The sequence below is a fragment of the Onychomys torridus genome, chromosome 14 (genome assembly GCF_903995425.1).
Source record: "Onychomys torridus chromosome 14, mOncTor1.1, whole genome shotgun sequence".
Lineage (NCBI taxonomy): Eukaryota > Metazoa > Chordata > Mammalia > Rodentia > Cricetidae > Onychomys > Onychomys torridus.
Genome location: NC_050456.1, coordinates 30,978,676 through 30,991,925, shown reverse-complemented (window position 1 = coordinate 30,991,925; position 13,250 = coordinate 30,978,676).

Sequence of the window (13,250 nt, the reverse complement as noted above, 5' to 3'; positions counted from 1 at the left end):
TTAGACAAAATGGGAGAAATGTTGTGGAATAATCTTTTTGTACACAGTGAAGATGTGTCATTCTGATTGTTCTAATAGAAAGCTGAACAGCTGATACCCAGGCAAGGTTTTCAGGAACAGACAACACTGGGATGAAGAAGCACCTGTCATGAGGAGACATGGAGGAGATGAGGTAACAAGCCTTGAGCCACATGGCAGCATGTATATCAATAGAAATGGGTTGATTAAGTTCTAAGAGGTAGTTTAAAGAAAGCTCAAGCTATCAACCAAACTTTCAGAACTAATAATAAGTCTCCATGTCATTTTTTGTGAGTTGGTGGCCCAAAGAAAAATCTGATTATACAGAATTATTTGTTGAATGTAAAATAGTATAATATAAACCTGTATTGTCAAGATGGCAGTAATCATGTTGGCAGATGCTACCAAGTGTTCCCAATATTCATACTTCCTGATGTTCTTTCACTTTGTGGACCCTCCCTGTCCTCAATAGTGACTGTAGAGGAAACCTAAGAATGATGTCTAGATTTATGAATGTGGAAGACTGAGGGGAGATACTAATAAGGTATATGCCATGAAATTATATTCTATTGTAATATATTTTGCAAGGGGACTCTCTTCCTTACTAGCTTCAGAGAAGAAACTGGACTGACCATTCATAGCACAAAGATTTTTCTATAGGAATATCTACAGATATCTAAAGATTGTCCCAGGAGGACACAAAGATTTTCTATAGCCAATAAACAATAAACATGAATGAAGGCTTGTTTTTGGCAAGAACAGTGCTTTTTATCCTTTTGTAGTTTTTTGTTTGCTTTTTTTGTTGTCAGGTTAAAATAAAAAGTAATGGGATTTATTGTGCCATTTTCACACATATTTCTTCTTATTTATCCTTCTTCCCTATACCTCTCTCCTGACACTTATCTAGCATTTTGATTATGTGATTCCTTCAGCCGTCATATCAAATATTATAACTTATCCTGCTTAAGATCTCCTCTTCCCACTTTATGCTTCTCTTTCTACTTTTATAGTCTTCACATATGCATGCACACATGTGCATATTTAAATTTAAATGTGGGTTCTACATATGAGAGAGAATGTGACATTTGTCATTGTATATCTGGCTTACTTCATTTGATGAAGATTTCCACTTCTATTTACTTTTCTTCAAATTCTATAATTTCAGTTATTGTTATAGCTGAATAAAATTTTATTGTTTATATATACCAAATTTTCTTTATCAGTTCACCAGTGGATGATGATTGATCTAGGCTGGTTCAATTTTCTTGAATTGTGAATACTGAAGAAAAAACGGTATATGTGAAAGTATTTCTGAGATAAGACATTGTTTCTGTCTATACCCCCAAACAATATAATTAAAGTTGTTCAATTTAAGTTTCTTGAAGAACTTTCTCACTGATTTTCTTAGTAGATACATGAATGGTCTCAGTGAACATTTGAATTTTCCATGTCAAAAGTGTGCCTTGTTTGATATTGAAGCAAAAGAAGTTTCAGGCTAATCTAAAGCTAGAATTATGTTCTATCAAATTTCAATATATTATATATGACTAGTGCTTGTACTTCATATGTATAAAATTAGTAACTGATATAAATAGCAAAGAATAGTATCTTATTTTCAAAGCTTTAATTTTTGACAATAGGTACAAAAAAATTAAAGAAAAGCTAGTATTCCTATCTTGTATTTACAAGTAATACTCACAGTGAATAAAAGTTGCTCTTAGACATTCAAACAGTAACTAATGTGAATAGGAAAAGCAAACAGAAATGGTCTTGAGAAATGGAAGCATATGAAAACTGATTATTCTAAGATTAAATAAAAACATTTCATTCAAATTATAATTTATATTTATACAAGGAAAAAATGAATAACCTGAAAAAAAGAAGAGACTACAAGTAATCAGATGATAAAATGTTGACTTATATTGAATCAGAAGAAAAATTTTAATTGTAATTAAATTACATGTGCAATGTCTCAACTAGACAAATGAAGAATAAGTAATAAAGTAAAGAGTAAGATAAGGTGAGTTCATTAATCTAATAGTTTTAATGGAGTTATGAGAATGGAGTTGAAATTAATAATTTTAGAGAAAAACCTAGGCTAGACACAATCAGTTTTTGTAAGACTTTTCCTAAGCATATCTGTGCATCCAATGAAGGTATAAAACAAAGGCAGACTTCGCAGGAAAACTACTTAGATTCAAAGAGAGTGTGAAAGAGAAACTTCAAATCTAGTTCAAAATTTGAAAAATATTCTTAATTATAAAAATGCACAAATGAAAAAGGAGAGTGATGAATTTACTTTAATCTTACTTTGCTATAGCACTCACATCTTTGATGACAATAAGCCTTCAAGAAGTACAGTATATTTAAAATGAGGAAAAAAGAGGGAAGTAGGCCAAAGAGTTTAACAAAAATTTTCCTAGTTTTTGTATACTTTTGCTCAGCATTTTCAATATGATTTATGTTTAGAGAAAGGGAAAATGCAACATGGAAAAATCATTTGACAATTCTAAATCCATACAAAATGAAAAAAAAAAATAAAAGAAAAATGGAAAAGTACAGGATTTTGACCTTTTATACTGTTGAATTTGTTTCAGATATTTGAGGAATGTTTTTGAAGCTTTGACTCTTTATTCCAGACAGATAATTATGTTGAAACTAAAATTATGAAATAAAAATAGACCATAGAAGTTTTCACTAACTTATGTGAAAAATACCTGCTTGTAGGAAAGAAAACAAATTATCCCTGTCTGAGTTGAGAAAGGCAATTCAACAATATATCTAGGATTATATTGTAGGAAGTGATGTTATTAGTCATTATCAAATTGATTTTGAACTAGATTTAAAAATAGAACATAAAATATAATGGTATATAACTACACAAGTGTTTTCAGATTACACAAAATATATACAGCTTTGAACTCTGAACAGACATATATCAAGTTTTTCTCTTCCCTGGCAGCCAGCTCCCAAATCACAGCATGGAAACTTATTATTAATTATGAAAGCTCATCCAATATTTTAGGTTTGTTTTAACTAGCTCTTACAACTTAAAATAGCCCATATCTACTAATTTACTTTCTGTCTAATGGCTTTATTACCTTTACTCTGTACTGCCCATGCTGCTTTCCTGTTTCCTCCATGTCTGGCTGGCAACTTTATCTTCTTTCCAACGTTCTCTCTGCCTCCAAAATCCTGTTTAGCTATTGGCCATTTAACTTTTTTATTAAACCAATCAGAGTGACAAATCTTCATAGTGTGCAAAAAGATTATTCCACATCATCGCCCCCTTTTTGTCTAAATAAATAGGAAAAATGTTGCTGGTTGGTGGTGGCACATGCCTTTAATCCCAGCACTTGGGACAGAGGCAGATGGATCTCTGTGAGTTCGAGGTCAGCCTGGTCTACAAAGCAAGATCCAGGAAAGGCACAAAGCTATGCAGAGAAACCCTGTCTTGGGGGGAAGAAAAAGGAAAATTTTAATTCTAATATAATACAACTATAAACAATAAGAACAATTATCAGGTAAGAATTATATTTACAATGTCCAGTCCCTTTGTATTTGGCATATTTGGGAAAAATACTCCATTATTTATTCTATCTTGTTAAGTCCAAAGCTCTGTACCCAATTTATCTTCTGTCATAAATATGGAATACTGTAACTATAATTATCTATTCTTTAGCTCCATCAAAGACCCCAGAAGGATACATCCTGAGATCTGTTACCTGAGAAAACAGGAAGTATAGTGTAAATCACTTCCAAAGCAACAGATATTTGGCTGCCTGGAAAGTCTCCCAAGGTTCCTCTGCAATTTTGGGCCATCCATCTTCAGCCTACAGGTGTAGAACATCTGGCAGATATTTCTATGAGCAGGAATTTTGAGGAACTTTCCTACCTTGTTTTGACAAAGTTCAGCAGACACTTTCCTATGTGCCTTGTAGAACATCTGGCAGACATTTCTATAAGGCATAAATTATTAAGGACTGCCCTGCTTTATCCTGGCAAAGTTCTACACTCTTTCCTTTGTGTCCTTCTTGTCTAGTTTGCATAACATGCTGTCAGCAGTCAAGGCAAGAGCAGATCCTTGCCCAAATATCTAGTGTTGCCACATTGAAAGCAAACTCTGTATGGAGTTTCTTCAATGTCTATTGTCTTCTCTGAAGTAAAAAGGTGCTGCCAGGAACAGGCACATCTCATTGCCATGAAAGGCCCTATGTTAATAAAACATTTTAAATGCCACCCTCTTTGAAGTGTTTGCAGACTATCTGTCTAAAATATATCTCTGTTTGAACTTGAAAACATACCTAACATGATTACAAGTTTGATTGTTATAGGTAACTAACTACTAATCTGTATTTATTTTTTTATTTTCCTAAATAGTTTGCAATAATAATTTTCAAGGAATAGAAATTCACATTTCATTGTTAAATGAGCTGCATAGGTATAATACCTTAAAAAAGAGCAGAAACATATGCACAGTATGTTATAATAAAAATAATCTTAAATTTGCATCAATATACAAAAATATATACCAATATAAAATAATTGAAACAAATGGTGGTTCAAACTTAGACTCAACAATCCATTGTTTTATCTCATCATTTATATATACATATGTCCTTCTTTTTTTCTCTTCAGAAAGAGATCTCTGAATCTAATTAATGTCTTTTTTTTTTTACCATACCAATAACAACTTATAACTAAACTCTTAAATGATTATAAGTATTTATAACATACTAAAAGACCAAAAACCACCCACTCTGTCTCTTGGGAATGTGGGTGTTGTGTACTCTGGACTGCTTCCTGCTTTCTGGGGATGCTGGAATCTTTCAGGGACCCTGAGAAAATTAGGAAAATTGTCAAGCCCTGGTGAGAATAGTCAGTGAGGTGGATCATCCTAACCAGTAGCCTTGATGTTGTCTGGATGCAGAACTTTGAGAAAACTGCAACAGAGGTGCTCTGAGAGGCTAGATAACCTGGGCAACCCATTTTCATTGGTGTCTGGTCCCCTTGTCCTGAAAACACATAAACTTTCAAAGGTATAATGTCTCTTACAAGCTATTGTTTGCTTATAAGCAATCAAAAATTTTAAAGTCAACACAATACCTTACAGTATCTAGACTCCCTGTTGTGGTGATATTATATTTGTGCTTTAATAAATAAAGCTTGCATGGAGATCAGAGGAAATAGCAATTCATTTTAAGTAAACAAAGAAGTTGGGCAACAGTAGCACATGCCCTTAATCCTATCACTTGGCAGGCAGGATCTCAGTGTGTTCAAGGCCATACTGGAAACAAATCCAGGTGTGGTAGTACATTCCTTAAATTCCAAAACTAGTTAATCATGGAGGTATGGAGGTCTGTACAGAAAGATAGGAAATAACAGAGCTGTGTAGGAAGAGGAAGTGATGTAGCCAGACAGAGAGCAAATCAGATGGCACAACAACTAGACAAATACATGTCAGTAGACAGGAAGTAACTCTCATTTAGAAGCTGCAGAGTAGGTGAGGTAAGGTTAGCTGTGGCTTTCCCTATTTCCTTGATGTCTTTAAGGTTTCACCCCTATATTTGGCTCTTTTTTTCTTATTAACTTTTTTGATTATTATATATGTGTTTCAATTTTACACATCATCCATGGGTTGCCCTGTCCCCCCCCTCCCGCCCCAGGCCCCACCTTCCCTCCATCCCCTCCCCTCCATTCCCATCTCCTCCAGGGCCAAGACTCCCCTGGGGATTCATTTAAACCTGATGGATTTAGTACAGGCAGGTCCAGACCCCTCCTTCCAGGCTGAGAATGTGTCTCTGTATAAGCCCAAGGTTCCAAACAGCCAGCTCATGCACTAAGGACAGGTCCAGGTACCACTGCCTGGGTGTCTCCCAAACAATTGAAGCTATTCAATTGTCTCACTTATCCGGAGGGCCTGATCCAGCTGGGGGCTCCACAGCTTTTGGTTCATAATTCATGTGCTTCCATTTGTTTGGCTATTTGTCCCTGTGCCTCTCTAATCTTGGTCTCAACAATTCACATTCTTACAGTCCCTCCTCTTTCTCAACAATTGGACTCCTGGAGCTCCACATGGGGCCTGGCTGAGGATCTCTGCATCCACCTCTATGTTTTTTATTTAATAAGACCTTTTAGAAATTTATCTACACCCTGTATGACAATATTTCCCATACTTATATGACTATTATTATTATTATTATTATTATTATTATTAATATTATTATTTCTTTAAAGGCTTTAGTATTTTTAAATTATTTTTTCACTATAAATAATTTTGTTTTATAATTAATTTAATTTTTCATATTAGCCACAGTTTCCCCCGTCCTCCATCCTCCCACCCTCCAATTTGATTATCTATATCCTTTTTATTTTTTTCTTCTTAACCATTTGCACAATGTTAAACACACTGTAACCTGTTTAGAGATATTTTTTTTTTCTTTCTGAAACTGCTTTACTGCATATCTGTAACTTTTTTCTCTCTGCATGAGAAAAACATAAAACAGTGTACCATTTAGATCATGGAGGACTGAAGGCTCAACCCCACAGGCTGCAGGCAGGACACATGTCTCTGTACCAAGGCCTATGGGAAAGACTATTGGACTAGGAAGCCACATTTGGCTCCATTTCTGTGTGTTTGGACCACTTTATTGTATTTTTTATTTTTTTCTCCTTTTTTATTTATTATATTTGTGTTTTAATTTTACATATCAGCTCTGGGTTCCCCTGTCCTCCCCCATCCTGCCACCACCTCCACCTTCCCCCAGCCACTCCCCTCCATTCCTATCTCCTCCAGGACCAAGACCACTTTTCAAAGATTTCTTAGATCTTATGTAGAAATATATTTCTGGATGTTGTGCATCATTTGTAATTAGATTTTTCTTTGGGTCTCCATCTCATAGAAATGACACAGAGACTTATTATTAATTATGAGAGCTTAACCTATTATGAGAGGTTAGGCTTGTTTCTAACTAGCTTTAATAACTTAAATTAACCCATTTCTCTTACTTTCCATGCTGCCACATGGCTCATGCTTGTTACCTCATCTTCTACATGTCATGGTTCCTCTGTATCTCCTTGTGGCTCCACCCTTCCTCCCAGCATCCCTATACATGAAAATCCTGCCTATCTATTGGTTTTTTCATTAAACCAGTCAAAATGACACATCTTCATCATGTATGAAATGATTATTCCACAACTTTTCTTCCTTGAATTTTTATATATCTTGTGACTCAATTGGTGGTGATCAGAAATATTTTTGGATTTAGAAGCACAAACTCAATAAAAAGACTCTGGCCCACTCAATTCTCATCAAAAGATTTTAGATTCTGAAAGAATGGCCAAGCTTCAACAACATGATTATTTTAATCTGTTCATGAATAAAACAAAACACAATTTAAAAAAATGCAAGTTCTGATGATTCTATGTGAGAAACATAAGTGAAAAACAGACTGTTGGATCTACCAATCATTCGCCTAGGAATTTAGTATTATATACATTTCAAATGAAACACAATACACCATGCTACCCTATGAAAAAGCATAGATGCTATCGGAGCACCCATGGCCACAATTTCGGTGATAGTAAATTCTGAAAACATGTTTGTAACAAAGATTCTAAAATGCAGAATTCGCCTAATAAACAATATTAAAAACAAGAACACTTTTTCTTCTATCAAAAACAGTAAGGAACCTATAGTCAGCATCTTCAGCACCAACACAGAGGAGGAAATAATCCCAAGAATCTGTAGAAGTAAAGAAGTGGCCTTGATGACTATGCAAAGTCCATTTTCTATGACTATGTCGTCATCAATTTAAGACATTTTTATAACTCTCATTATCAGAAGTCATCTAGTGGTTGGGTGTCAGAACAATTAGTAAGACAGAGACTGCTTAGAAAAGTGAAAGGTAAAAATATAGATAATTACATTTTACTGAACATTTGGAAAATGCAATTTTAATGAGTATATTGGTTTCAAATTAATGTATGGTAATAATGATATATAATGATATTAAGTTGTATTTAATTTTCCTTATATTTAATAGGAGTAAAACCTTGGGGTATTAAGCAAGAACACAGAGATTTTTTTAAGACCAGGTCAGTGTTCACATTGACCCACATTTGCTACTGTTTCTTTATTAATTCTTAAACAAATTTTGGCTTTGGAAACTAGTCCTAGTAAAATTAAGAAGGTGTTTAGCAAACACATTCATCTATGTTTGTGAACACATACATCTTTTTGACATGCTTTTTCTTAGACATAAGACCATAGATAGATACATAGAAAGACACTGCTGCCATGTTGCTAAATATACCTGTGATCATTTTTCTATAGAATAGAGTGTTTTATCATGACTTAGCCTTAACTTTTTTTATGTTCAGCTTATTTCATATTGCAATAATCACACTGGAAATCTCATGAATAGTAATGACGTTGATCTCTCTAAATAGTAATTTATTGTCTGAAGTTACTGCAAAACTCTAAATAGGTTAAGTAACTTTATCCCTTGCAGCTTAATAATATCAATGAACTCCCTGAAACAAGATATATTCTTGCATTTATTGAATGGATTTGTATTCCTTCCATTAGTTCTTTTCATTGATCAATCTATTTGTTCAATTCATAGAATAATCTTCTATCCCTATCATTTATGAAAATCTTTTTTGTCAGTTTGTTATAAAGGGAATGATGAGGTAGGATATGATGTTCTGACTCAGTACATATTAGTCAACCTAGCTAAACCATCTATTACTTCAATAAACTTTTGTGATAAGAATATTAAAAATATGTTTTTATAGTAACTCTTATACTTTTTCTTTATCATTAGATGTGGTCACCACACATAGTACCATGTCACTACACCTTGCTTCTTTATCTGAAGTTTTTTGCATGTTGCTCCCTCTCTCCCTTTCCCACATACCTTCCCTCCATCTAGAGAGTCTAGTTTCCAAGTTTGCTCCTGTCTTTTTGAAGCTCAGCTTTTATAATCTCCAATTCTGATTATAAATTCACTATCCATACATAAATCCATACAATCACTTATATTGTCATGTCCAGTTATATTATTGGAAACAACATACTTCCCTTATTGTCAATTTGATGCTAATATTCTGTTTTACATGTACTCCAGAGAACATAGATAACAGTCACATTTATGATAGATGAAATAGATGATAATTAGATAAATAAACTTCTTTATGGTTTTATCAGCTGATAGATATATAGATGTCTTCCATGTTGCCACTACTTTTGAGTTCCTGGGACATGGGAGAATGGGATCTATAAATGAGGCAGATTAAAGTCTCATGCAAGAAGCAATTTTATTTAGAGCATTAGACAATTTATACTCCAAAGGTTATGAAAGTTCATATGTCAAAATGGCAGCCTACAGAATGGGAAAAGATCTTCACCAACCCCATATCTGACAGAGGGCTGACCTCTACAATATATAAAAAAACTCAAGAAAATAGAAATCAAAATACCAAATAATCCAACTAAAAATGGAGTACAGATCTAAACATAGAAATCTCAACAGAAGAATCTCAAATATCTGAAAGGCGTTTAAGGAACTGCTCAACAGTCATTGGGTAAAAGCAAATCAAAGTGACCTTGAGATACTATCTTATACTTCTCAGAATGGCTAAGATCAAAAACACTGATGACAGTCTATGTTGGAGAGGGTGTGGAGTAAGAGGGACACCCCTCCACTGTGGGTGGGAGTGCAAAGTTGTACAGCTACTTTGGAAATCCATATGGTGGTTTCTCAGAAAATTGTGAATCAATCTTCCTCAATACCAGAGATATCATTCTTGGGAATAGCCTCAAAGAATGCTCAATCATACCACAAGGACATCTCCTCAACTATGAACACAGCAACATGATTCACAATAACCAGACCTGGAAACAACCTAGATGCTCCTCAACTAAAGAATGGAGAAAGAAAATGTAATACATTTATAAAATGGAGCATTACTCAGTGGTTAAAAATAAAAATGACCTTATGAAATTTGTAGGCAAAATGGATAGAACTAGAAAAAAATCCTGAGTGATGTGTCTCAGATCCAGAAAGACAAACAAGGTATTGTAGTTCTCCCTCATAAGTGGATAGTAGATGTAAAGCATAGAATAACCAGATTATAATCCATAGACCCAAAGAAGCTAAATTTAGATTTACGATCACCCCATCTTTACTTAATACAAATACAAATAAGATATTACAAATTATTTTAATTACCTTAAAAAGATTGCATAAATCACAATTCTGCACAGATCAAGCATACCAAATCACTTGTTCAAAATACTTTTCATAATCTCTAATTTCTCTAGGCCCTTACATATGCCCTAAATTCTGCCTCCCTTCCAACAGTGCCTCTTTGTAGTTTTGCTTTTTCCTCATTAGCTTTTTATTTATTTATTTGTTTGTTTGTTTGTTTTTGGAGGAAGAAAAGTTGTTCATTTGGCTTTAAGATTACAGTCCATCATCAAGAGAAGCCTGGGCAGGAGCTCAAGGAGCCCAAACCTGGAGAGAGAAATTCAGTGTAGTAGAGGTCATGGAGGAGGAACACTTGCGTACTGACTTGCTTTCCAGAGCTTCCTGAGCTTCCTTTCTTCTACAACTTGAGACCACTTGTCCAAAGTGGAATGGGCCTTCATACAACAATCACTGATCAAGAAAATATCACACAGACATTCTAACTCTTCAACTGAAGTTGTTTCTTCTCAAACAACTCTAGTTTGAAATATATGCTGGTTCCATTTTCTATCTATTGTGAATAGAGTAATGGTTGCAAAAAAGGAAAGAAAGGAAGGAAGGAAGGAGAAAGAAAAAAAAAAACATAGATAAGGTATCTCTGTGCCAAGCTGACATAGAGTCTTTTGTATAGCGTGATCGTATGGTGTTTCTATTTCTAGGTTTTGAGAAACCCTCACGCTGACCTCCATAGTGGATTCTCCAGTTTTCTTTTCCACCAGAAGTGTGCAAATGTTCCCATTGCCCCACATTTTCATTAGTATTTTCTGTCATTTGATTTAATCTATTCTGGCTGAGATGAAATAGAATCTCAAATCTGCATTAATTACTCTTCCATGATGGTTAAGGGTGCTAACTGCTTTTTAGTATTAGCTATTTGTATTTCTTCTTTAGACAACTGCATGCATATTCAGTTCACTATCCCTTGGTATGGCTTTTTCTGTGTGTTTAATTTTTAAGATTCCTTTCTTTTACTTTTTAAATGTTTGAGGTGAAATGGGGACATTCATGTCACAATGTACATGTGGAAGTCAGATGTGGTGATATTTTATTTGTGCTGAAATATGGTATTTTATTTGTGTGTTAATAAATAAAATTTTCCTGGTGAACAGAGGTTATAGCGAGCCAGGAACAGAAATCAGGCAGTGGTAGCCCGTGCCCTTAATCTGATCACATGGTAAGCAGAGTATCTGTGTGGTCAAGGGCACAGCCGACACATGCCTTTAATCCCAGTATCAACCATAGAGACCTGGAGGTCTGTATAGACAGGCAGTGATGAGGAAATAATGTGGCTGGGCTTAGAGCCAACGTGAAGGCAGGACAGGAAGGCAATAAAACACAGGTTAGGCAAGAAGATGCTCTCTCTCTCTCTGAGGAAACTTCAGCATGGTGGTAAGCTAAGGCTAGTTATAGCTATTCGCTATTTCTCTGAAATATTTGGCTCTGTATTTCTTATTTAATAAGACTGATTAGAAATTCATCTATAATCAGAGAACACACTTTTGCGTTCTCATTCCATCTTTATATGGGTTCTGGGTATCAAACTCAGGTCGTCTGGCTTACCAGTAAGCATCTTTATCCATTGAGGCATCTCACTAACCCTTATTTTTGTCATTTTAAAATGTAATCAAGATATTAATATCCTATGTAATAGACAGTTGACAAAGATTGTGTCCCATTTTGTGGGCTGACTAGTTTTTTATTCACTGACAGTTTTCTTTGCATTGTAAAAGATTGTTAAGTTTGTGTGATCCCATTTGTCAATTCTTGTAATATTTCATTTGCTATTTGAGTCCTCTTCAGAAAATATTTGCTTATTCCTGTAGCTTGAAGTGTTTACTTTTGGCAGTTTCAACCTTCCAGGTCTTGCATCACAGCCTCTGACTGTGTGGATCTTAATGGTTTTCTGCACATTTTGCCCCATCTCCTAAGTAGTTTAGAAGCTCTTCTGTGCCATTGAGGAACACATCTTTGTTCTAACAGGCTTTCCATATCACCTACAGGATCAAGAACACAGTTTCAAATATTTGCTGCAAATATAGATTAATGATATTTAAGGAAATTGCATTTTATAGCAATAAAAAGCAAAACACCAAATGAATGAAATCTTAGTCTTAGGATCTAAAGCAACAGACTGAGTGTTTTTTAAATAATACCCATTTTAGTGAGATTTGATCAATTATCTCCTCGGGTTTAATTTACATCGTCACTACTGCTGCAGGCAGAGGAAGGGAATGACAACACTCGGAAGTCCACAAATCCATCATGCCATTTGTCTTCAGACATTTCCCTTTATTTGTTTTTGTTTTTTGAGAAAGGGTTTTTCTGTGTAGCTTAGTGCCTTTTTCCTGGAACTCACTTGGTAGCCCAGGCAGGCCTCGAACTCACAGAGATCCGCCTGGCTCTGCCTCCTGAGTGCTGGGATTACAGGCGTGTGCCACCACCGCCCGGCCAGACATTTCTCTTTAGATAATCTGCTTGTGTTAGGCAGAGAATCAAAAAGTAGTCAAGCAATGACTAATAAGACTATCTGGCATTTTTTCTTTCTTCCTTTTTATCTTTCCTTTTTCACACACTGATATATATGCATATATATGTATATATATACACACATACATATATACATATATATATATATACGTACACACACACACACACACACACACACACACACACACACACACATATATATAGTTTTTTCCAGTTAATTCAAAGCTTATTTCTTAATTTCAGATTTTATTGTATGGTCATTGTTAATATCTTAGAAAAGTTGAATCCCAGAGCCCTCCCTTTCATTTTAGAGTAGGTGCCCTTGTAACAATTCTCAACCTCTACCTCCCCCTTTTCTTTATTTTTCACTTCTTCTTCATACATCTAAGTCTAAACACTCTTTAAATTCAAGTCTGACTTTTTGTTCTCTACCAGGTGGTAGTTTGGCACCCATCTTTGCAACAAGCACCAGTTAAAGTGTGTTCTGCTATA